Below are 9,951 nucleotides of genomic sequence, written 5' to 3' on the forward strand. Positions count from 1 at the left end.
TAAGCCTGGAGCTATCCGAACGGTTACAATTATTTGTATATCTCTCAATTTCAATAGATTATCTAATTTGTCTTGGCCAGTAGTACCTAGTTTTGCACAGAACTTCAACATTATCAAAATCAAATTGAGTGTCCTTGTTGGCACGCGTTTTTTTGCCTTTGCCAATAGTTGTATTTGGGAGTATTTAATATTTATTTGGCGTTCTTTTATTCTCGTGCTGATCATTCGTCCTGTCTGCCCAACATAGCATTTGCCACAAGTGAAATTAATCCGGTGCACACCTTCTGCTCGTAACTTCGGTAATACATCTTTAGTACCAGATATTAGTTTCTGTATTTTTATGTAGCAAGCCAAATCTGACTAGGATGTTCTGTTTTTCCAAAAATCTGGCTAGTTTATCAGTTATTCCCACAATGTTCTAAAACATTAACACTGGCACTCAATCCAATTAACAGAGGAATTCAGCTGCTGTGTTTGGACCGTGGAAGGTATTTCTGATCGCTATTGCAGGTGTAATGTAGCACTCAGAGATGCTGTCTTCTTAAGTTATATATATATATATTTATTGTACAAAACAGTCCACCCGACTTGATGACGTGTTATCAGATGGACGCAGATTGACTATATTACAATTGGGTGACTATGTCGCTGATACACGACGTTCACTCCATAGCTGACTGACTATATAGGAGCCGTCGATGTAGTAGCCATGGCGTAGATATATAGCTTCCTTCGCTAGCTTTCCAAGACGACGAGGGTGATCCACAGCGACGACAGCGACGACGGCCTCGACTTTGATTCCCCGCGGCAGCCTCGAGCCTCTCTCCGCGCCTTTTATCTCCCCTGGGCTCGGCCCCGCCCTTTTTAAAATCCTTTATATTAAGTTCGCTTGCTTGCATGCTTGCTTGCTTGCTTACGACCGTGCAAATCTTTCAGTCGTTTTTTAACCCACTTCCCGTGATCCAATCGAGCTGACATTTTGCACACAGACTCGTTGCGTGAGACAATTAATGTTCGTGAAAATTTTTTTCCAAAATTTTACACTGTTTAGGGAGAACACATTAAATATTTAATTACCAATTGTTTAATACTGCAGACAATCATCTGACCCATAGGTGGCAGCCATCTCAAGCCAGAGGACGAGAGGCCTCTAGCCGCCACGCATATAAAGGATTTAGAGTGAAAAACTTTGTTTTTACGGGTTATACTTATTCCCGAACGCTGTCCTGTCGGAGACTTTCGTAGCCTCACTAACACGTCGTGGGTTCCACCCCTCCCCCGCGGTTACTCCTCACCCAGTTACCTCACTTGACCTGACCTGTCCTCATCGCTGAAATCCTTACTTGCGGCCATTAGGCCCCGTACTGTCCTTACACAGGTACAAAATATAACTTGTTTTTTAGTTGTTTATATATATTTTGTAGTTTTTGCGTGGGAAATCGAATAATACGATGGCGTGGCGCCATGTGGTGAGTTATTTAATGTATTATTACGTTTGTTCATGTCTTGGTGATGAAAATATAAGTTTTGTAATAGTGTATAACATTTGATATTGTGTTGCGTTGTACTGTTCAATGTAAAGGCACAAAATGGCTGACTTAGAGCTTAATTTTAACATTGAGCTAATGGGGTGGGCAGCACAGGTGTTCTTGCAGAGGTCACGTTCCAGATTCGAGGATAAGAAAGAATGATCGTTTTTTATATGTATTGTCAGTAAAACATAATTTATCAAGTTTACATATTGTTAATATAATTTGATGTTAAAATTGTATGTATTAATTGTGTAATGACCGAAAAATGACCCCAAGCCATAATGTGAACCTTACGGCGGGACCCTGGGGTCCCATAAGCCCCCGGCTCTCACATAAACTGTGTTGCGACGTAATCTTATGTCTGTTGGAGGTGAACGATACGGCAATCTATTCCTCTCGACGAGCTCTCCGCGATGCGCTAATCAAATTTTAAAGGTTTTGTTTCTTCTGCGCATTTGTTCTCGCTGCACTTGGACGCCAACAGAATGATCTGTGCCAGGTGGGTCGCAGCATTTATGTGCGTGGTGGGATGGAGTCGCCAAAAATAAATTACTTCATTACGATTTTGACTTCCATTTATTCGGGACCTCGGGGTCCCGCCATAAGGTTCACATGCAGCCTAAACGGCTATTTAAAAATAAACAACGGTCTTCGATTGGAGGAGAGTCCCTCTCTGTGATTGGACGGGAGGCAGACTTTAATGGGATTGGATAGTGGTTGAACGAGCAAACAAAAGAGATCCATTAAAGGGAAAGTACAGGGATTGGCTAGAGCTAAAAACAAGAACAAGAAGGTTCAAGAAAGGGGGCTGAGGGATATATACGGGGAGAGCACGAGGAGTGGGGACGTTCGGAGGAAGATACAAGCGGGAAGACGAGCACGAAGCCTAGGGTCCCTTATTGTGGAAGTCTTCGAATAAAAGTGGCTCTTCATATAACTTGTCGTTGAGTCGTTATCATTGTATAAGTGTGTATTCTTGTTTATGTTGTGTTAGCAGGGGCTGTCGGATGCGTTCCAGATGTTTTCGGCAGATGTTTGATGTTTTTGATATATTAACATGTTTCCTGTTAAATAATATGTATGTTAAATATGACAAGCGGTTGTTATCATAATTGAGATTTGGGCTATCTTCTGGACCGAGGAATTTAGCTGCGGTGTTGTGACGTGGAGGGTATCTGATCGCTATTGCAGGTACACAATTGCCCTTCTGAAGAGGATTTTGGAAATAAAGTTTTGCCGTTTCACAAACTCCTGGTGTTCAGCCGTTGTCAAGTTGCCCACTTCTCCGGAGGACACAACACAACGCAGGGTCACTACTTGTCGTCTTTATTTAATTCAGTTTAGTTTGAAGTACCCTGTGAGCCAAGAAGCTCTTGAATCGGGTTTTATCAACAATCGGGTGGTTGTTGTCCCCCCCACTCCCCTCGAAAGAGTCCCCGACGGGAGCAGAGTGGACAGGGTGGACCGGGTTACGCATAATTTCATAAATTAAAATCTATTATCTAAGCTCGAGATGCATGAATCAAAACACGAGTAATCGTCAACCAACCTGTTTAGATTCGTATTATATGTATTCACATGACATGTGCTGTGTACAATGGTCATCTTCACCAATGTAAAAAAAGAAATTGGACTCTTAACTCCAACCTTGACCCTGAATCACGTCACATATATTTGAAGAGTGACAGGTTGTGTGTCATTCCTCCACGGCTGTGTTTAGAATGTTGAGGGAGCACGTTCAGAGTTATGTTTTGTAACGTCAAACTGCCAAAGCAGCATTAACAATAAACAGGAGATTAGATTTACTGTATATGTTTGATGTCAGCTTTGACGTCTCGGGTGCGTCACGTCGCACTCAGACGCCTGAAAGATCGGGCAGTTGATTGTCACTCAGTCCATGGATTATTTACAAATGGGGCAGCTGTGGTGTAGTGTTCACGCAGTGAGGAAAGAAGTTAGAGATAGCTGAGTGTGTGGAGGGGAGTATAGTAAGATGAGAGGTAGGAGAGTGTGGAGGGGAGTCGAGTGAGATGAGAGGTAGGAAAGTGTGGAGGGGAGTAGAGTGAGATGAGAGGTAAGAGAGTGTGGAGGGGAGTATAGTGAGATGAGAGGTAGGAGAGTGTGGAGGGGAGTCGAGTGAGATGAGAGGTAGGAGAGTGTGGAGGGGAGTAGAGTGAGATGAGAGGTAAGAGAGTGTGGAGGGGAGTATAGTGAGATGAGAGGTAGGAGAGTGTGGAGGGGAGTCGAGTGAGATGAGAGGTAGGAGAGTGTGGAGGGGAGTAGAGTGAGATGAGAGGTAGGAGAGTGTGGAGGGGAGTAGAGTGAGATGAGAGGTAGGAGAGTGTGGAGGGGAGTCGAGTGAGATGAGAGGTAGGAGAGTGTGGAGGGGAGTAGAGTGAGAGGTAAGAGAGTGTGGAGGGGAGTAGAGTGAGATGAGAGGTAAGAGAGTGTGGAGGGGAGTATAGTGAGATGAGAGGTAGGAGAGTGTGGAGGGGAGTCGAGTGAGATGAGAGGTAGGAAAGTGTGAAGGGGAGTCGAGTGAGATGAGAGGTAGGAGAGTGTGGAGGGGAGTCGAGTGAGATGAGAGATAGGAAAGTGTGGAGGGGAGTAGAGTGAGATGAGAGGTAGGAGAGTGTGGAGGGGAGTAGAGTGAGATGAGAGGTAGGAGAGTGTGGAGGGGAGTAGAGTGAGATGAGAGGTAGGAGAGTGTGGAGGGGAGTAGAGTGAGATGAGAGAGGGAAAGGTAGAGCAGTGCGTGGGAGTAGCGAGCTGAGAATGGAGTGGTAGGAGGGTGGGTTTCAGTGGGCTAATTGAAACTGACACTGTTATTGAAAATTGCTTTGTGCTAAGAGTATGCACGCAACGTATGAGCGAGGTGTGGTTTTAAGGGCTTTGGTCATGGTGACATCTTGATACTTTAAGCATTTTTTTTTATTTAAAGCTTTCGTGACTGCAGGGATTCATATTATTGGTTCTTTCGATAAAGTCACGTAGAAGGGAAATAATAAAATAATACAAATATAACACAATACAAATACTTTAAGCATTGTTTACTTGATGCAAACGGATGCTTTTAATATATTTTTTTACAAACCTCAAATACGTCACGTCAGTTTCAGTCTCTTGTGAAATTTTAGTTTAAAAAAAACCCTCTCATCTCACTCTAGTAAAGGCCGTGTGTGGCATGGAAGTTCATAAACATTTTCTGAAAAAAAAATGGTTGTCTCATGCTTTGCTCACACTCACATTTCCATCATCACAGAACAAATGTGTTAGTTTAAACACACGTAGAAGCAAGCAAAACCATCTCCCGATGACAAGAGAGGCTATTGACTCAACCCATGGGTGAAGGCCTCATTGTTTTGTAGACGGCGGTGCTGGGCATGGACGAGTGCAAGTGCTTGCTCACAGCGGTGTTCCCTCTGCCACTATTCACCTGTCCATAGTAGCACGTCTTGCCTCAAGCACAGTGCCAATTACACCATAGCAACTGATTTGTGTTAAGACCACCCGGCCACCGGTGGCAGGCTGCATGTCTTATTGCTGTGCCACGTTACGGATGCAAAACACGCGTCTCTTCCACTGCAACGCCGTGAGGTGCCAGGTTTTCCACTTCAGAAGGCGAACCATGCCACTGACGTTACGTGCGATGAACGCGTCGAGACGCGTCTAGTTGAGGCGTGATGCACACACGCGCCATGCCAACACGGTTCGTCAATACTATTGTGGTCTCAAAAGGTACATTGTGTTAAACGGAACGTCGCCTATTATATACGTGTCCTTTTAAGGCCACAGTATTATTGAAGAATGTGTTGTTTATTTTGTTATTTGTGGCTGTGCACCACTTTCCACAAATGCAAAATGTAACACTGTCCAATGTGCGACTGAGGTCATCGAGAACAGACCGTCCAACGTATAACGACGCAATGTCCAATCCACAAATACGAAGGGGACATCACAGCGATTACACTCCGTTGCTCCTGACGTGGTTATCTGGCCTGACCACCTGAAGGTGAAACATTTTAGTTGTTGTTCTGCATCTACATCAGCTGCCGTACGAAAGATGAAGACAACCACTGCCAACACAGAAACACCGATATATCGTTTAATACTGGCACGTTAGTGTGGCGGCAGAAGGGAGACAATGGCTTTAGAGTATGTGGCTGCAGCTATAAATGCCCACGTGATGATACGCCACTTCGTTGAGCTATCATTTGTGGCCAGGTCGCTTCTAAAAAAGAACTCCATACCTCAGTGGGCCTTACCTGAAAAAAATTAAATAAATCTAATTTGGATAGTTTGGGGGCGGAGGGTACCACAAAGGTTGAGAATCAATGAGACATCAATTGCGGTAATTTTGGGCCACATGTCCAGACGATATATTTTCCCCTTGCCCAGTCTTTGATGTTATCTCCATCTGAGCGCCAGCTGTGCCCGCCGGGCTATTGTGCCTTGATCTACGAGCCCAAGCGAGCGCTGGGTCCAGGGTCCAGATCTCGCCCTCCCTGGCCACGAGGCTTGGCTCCTGTGGTGCCTGAACAGTTGGGTCCTAAATATATTGAGCGTTTAAGCCCCATCCTGTTCAAATACAGTGACTCCTTCAAGACAGGTTTGCCAACTGTTCGGATATTAATAGCTCAGTTGATATAATTATTCTGTGTTGACTGCAGTGCGCCTTAAGTCCATTGTTTGATTTACGTCATGATTTAAATTTTCAGCCTCCATTATCACAACTATGGTTAATGCTCTGTTTGCAGTGTAAATTACGAGCGTGGCTTGCACAGTTACTGGAAGTGCTGTGCAGTCTGGTGGCAATTCAATGTACATGATTACACCTTAGCAATGTGACTTTTCACCCCTGCAATAAAACACGTTCACGATTCAATTCCAGAACTGAAGAGGACACAGCAAGAAGACCCTGGTTTCGATTCCGAATTGGCATCTGTCTGTGTGAAGTTTGTATGTTCTTCCTCTTTTTGCATGCGTTTTCTCTGAGTTCTCCGGGTTTCTCCCATAGCTAACATAGATATCACACAATGTAACTGCTATTGGCCAAACATCCCAACGCTGAAAAGGCACCAGAAAATTACTCAATTGTGACAGCCCATGTCAGTATTGGCTCTTCCTGCAACAACTTGATCAGACCCAGCAAGGCTTTCCTGGATTAAAAAAACGTAATCAGAATTCAATCTTGGTTATCTTTTTTCCTTTACAAATTTGCTCTGTCTATACTATTTTTCTGAACTATATTTTACTGTGGCTTGCTCGCCATGGTTTGTGGCATCCGCACAAACCATGGCAGTAGATACACATATCTGATACACAAATGAAAAGTTAGAAACTCTCCAGTCGTAGTGTGCGACTGTGGTCATCCAGAACAGAACGTAGTACAACGTGTGACGACGCAAGGCCCCGATCCACAAACACGGAGACATCACCGCGATAATTATAACTCCGCTGCTCCTGAGGCGCTTATCTGGCTTGACCACCTGAATGTGAAATAGTAGTTGAAGCTCTGCATCTACACCAGCAGACATACGAAAGAAAAAGTCTAACGTGTACACGTCTCTGTAGGCTTTAATAGTATTACACATATGTTCTTTGGCAGTGCGTATTTGATCTATGACTTCTTTGAGGGCAGCTGCACATTAGAAGGCCGTCAAAACATTTCCGTGCACTGGGATATTCGCTGGCAGATTGACGTCACGTCGGTTACGCGGGAATTACAGCAAAGTGTTTTCAGTATTGCTCCGGTGACTGCAATGACGAAGTATGGTTTTGTAACTGTTGGTGTTGGGCGTTGATGGAGCTGCAGATTAATTATTGCTTATTCATGTTGATGTCAGCTCACGAGAGAAATCTAGATCGGCACAAGCGCGTCTGATTGATGACATCGGTCAGTGGTTTCACAACACCTGGCGTGGGCTTTTTCGATAGATTTTGCTGTCAAAGCATTCCAGAGAGGTCTCTGTCACCCCCCCCAGGTCTTGGCTCTCCTTGGTGCAGCCCCCGAGGGGAGGGGAGGGGGCAGGTTAATGTCACAGAGCTACCTGCCGAGCCTGCCTCCAGCCAAGTCAACACAACGTTTGAGGAGCTACTTCAGTTAAGGGATAGATGGCAGAAAGAGATGTTTAATTTTTTTTATTTATCAGGGAATAGTTGTTCCTTGGGCTTTCTCCCACCTCCATGAGAAGAGATAAAGACTAGGGTTGTTGAATGATAACCGCTAAACCGGTAACCGTTTTGAGAATTGGTTACCGGTTCTAAACCTCATGAACCAAATGTGGTGTACCCATTTATGGGGGGGGGGGGGGGGGGGGGGTTGGACGTTCTTTATCGTCAGACATTCCTCCAGGACTGGTGTGGAGAATATGAAACCGATTTAATTTTTTGTTATGCAGTTACTGGTATTGCAAATGAATCTGATTTGACCAGCCCTGAGTGAAGATGGCCACAGTTACGGGCTGCAGTGTGGACACTTTTCCGCTGCTTGAAGTGTACATGTGGAGTGAATTGTTTACAAGTATTTCATCGTGAAATAACTTCCAGTCATTCCTCGAAAAAAACTCCTTCTCACTGCGCAACGCGACTTCCAGGAATGGAGATACGCCCATCCCACAAATTGCTCTCCAGACGTGTACTTTAAAGTTTTCCTCGGGCAGTTCCGAGCCCCGAAGTGAGCCGTCGCAGGTGATTGTCGTGATTACACACGGAGGGCTGGCTGGCCGTGGAGAGACAAAGAAGGGTTTAGATTCATCTTAAAATAATAAAATAAAACAATAAAATAATAAAACATAATAAAATAATATTATTATTTTATTATGTTTTATTTTTATTATTAATAATATTATTTTATAATGTTTTATTTTTGTTATTTTATTATTTCCATTCTACGTGACTTTACCGAAAGAACCAATAAGATGAATCCCTGCAGTCACGAAAGAAGCTTTAAATCGAAATTTAGGGTTTAGATTATTTCCGTAAAGGCCATCTGGCCTATAGGATGTAAACAAATATACTATTATTTATTTTATGTGGATGAATTGTTTGCTTATTTATTGTTACTGAATCTCTCTATAACGACAATAATTATTGTGATATATCCACTGCTAGATGAAAGCCTCCCCAGCCGTTGCCATCTCTCATGGTCTCGCAATGTATTTAAGTACAGTACGTTGAAATCATTTCGCACCGTACGTAGCCAACCGTGCTAATCGGAGGTGCGGGGAAGGACAACAAATGAAACACAAAAACCAGTTTCAAAGAAATGAATTTTCAATCTACGCGAGCTGCCTTCACCTCTCCGTCTTCACGGTGGACGTTCTCTCCGTCGTCTTCCCTTGAGTGCCACTCCTGCGATCATTCCCATCACCGGCCCTCCCGTATAGGGGACGCATCCTGACAAACCCAACAACTTATTGTGTGCAGTTTGAACGAGGTCTCTAACTTGCGCGTTCTCTAATCAATGTGTTGATATTTCCATCTCCGAGTGTAATTTCAACTTTGTGCACTTTTCAATGTCCGTGTTTCTGATCCACAGCAGATTATACCCGCCGATTATAACCGCTCCTATATATGCTCGCTGATTTTAATCTCGGTATAAGGGGCCATCCATTTACTACGTACGCATGGAGGGGGGGGGGGGGTGATCCATATGCATACGCTTGCCCTAGGGGGGGTCTACTGACAATGTCCGTACGTGTAGTGGGCTCCACGGAGGGACACACTTGGAGGCAACACGTTTATTACACGGCCCCAACAGGGCTACTACTTAAACGTGCACAGACCCCAACAGGGCAACTACATAACCGGGTCAGTCAGTAACATTCTGACTGATCCACGATGCCGAGCGAAGTCCGAAGATCGAAGAGACGCAGCACCGAGGGTTGGATCTTACCAGAAGGCTCTCGTCCAAGCATCACGTGTCCCTCGAGCCCCCTTTGGGTCACCTTGCTATCCTGCTCCAGTCACGTGCCCTCTCGGGTTCACCCATCTTGCCATGTCCTTACTTGCCCTCTCTCAGACCATCAACAAGAACTATGCCTCCTCGTGCCCGCTTGCATCAAGCGTACGTACGCAAGTGGGCGGTGGGGGGGGTGAAAAAAGTATGCGTGCGTACAGGTAGGGGGGAGGGGTCAAGTTTTGAGCGATTTTTGCGTACGTACTAAATGGATGGTCCCTAAAATGGATGGTCCCTAAAGTTACGTTTTTCAAAAGTATTCTGACCCGTTCTCGACCACCACGGGGGACGCTGCACCTCTGAACCCCCAGGGGTGGAAGGGGATCTGCCGCTGGTGGCAATGAATCGTGCTCTTTGAAGAGCCACACCTTTGTGGCGGGGTGGTGGAAGGCAGCCAATTCCTCCAGTCGTAGCTTGTACCACGACATCCAATGGCAGTGTGCACCACCTTGTAGGGCA

This window comes from Lethenteron reissneri, chromosome 36 (assembly GCF_015708825.2).
Source record: "Lethenteron reissneri isolate LAM-NWPU_2019-01 chromosome 36, ASM1570882v1, whole genome shotgun sequence".
NCBI lineage: Eukaryota > Metazoa > Chordata > Hyperoartia > Petromyzontiformes > Petromyzontidae > Lethenteron > Lethenteron reissneri.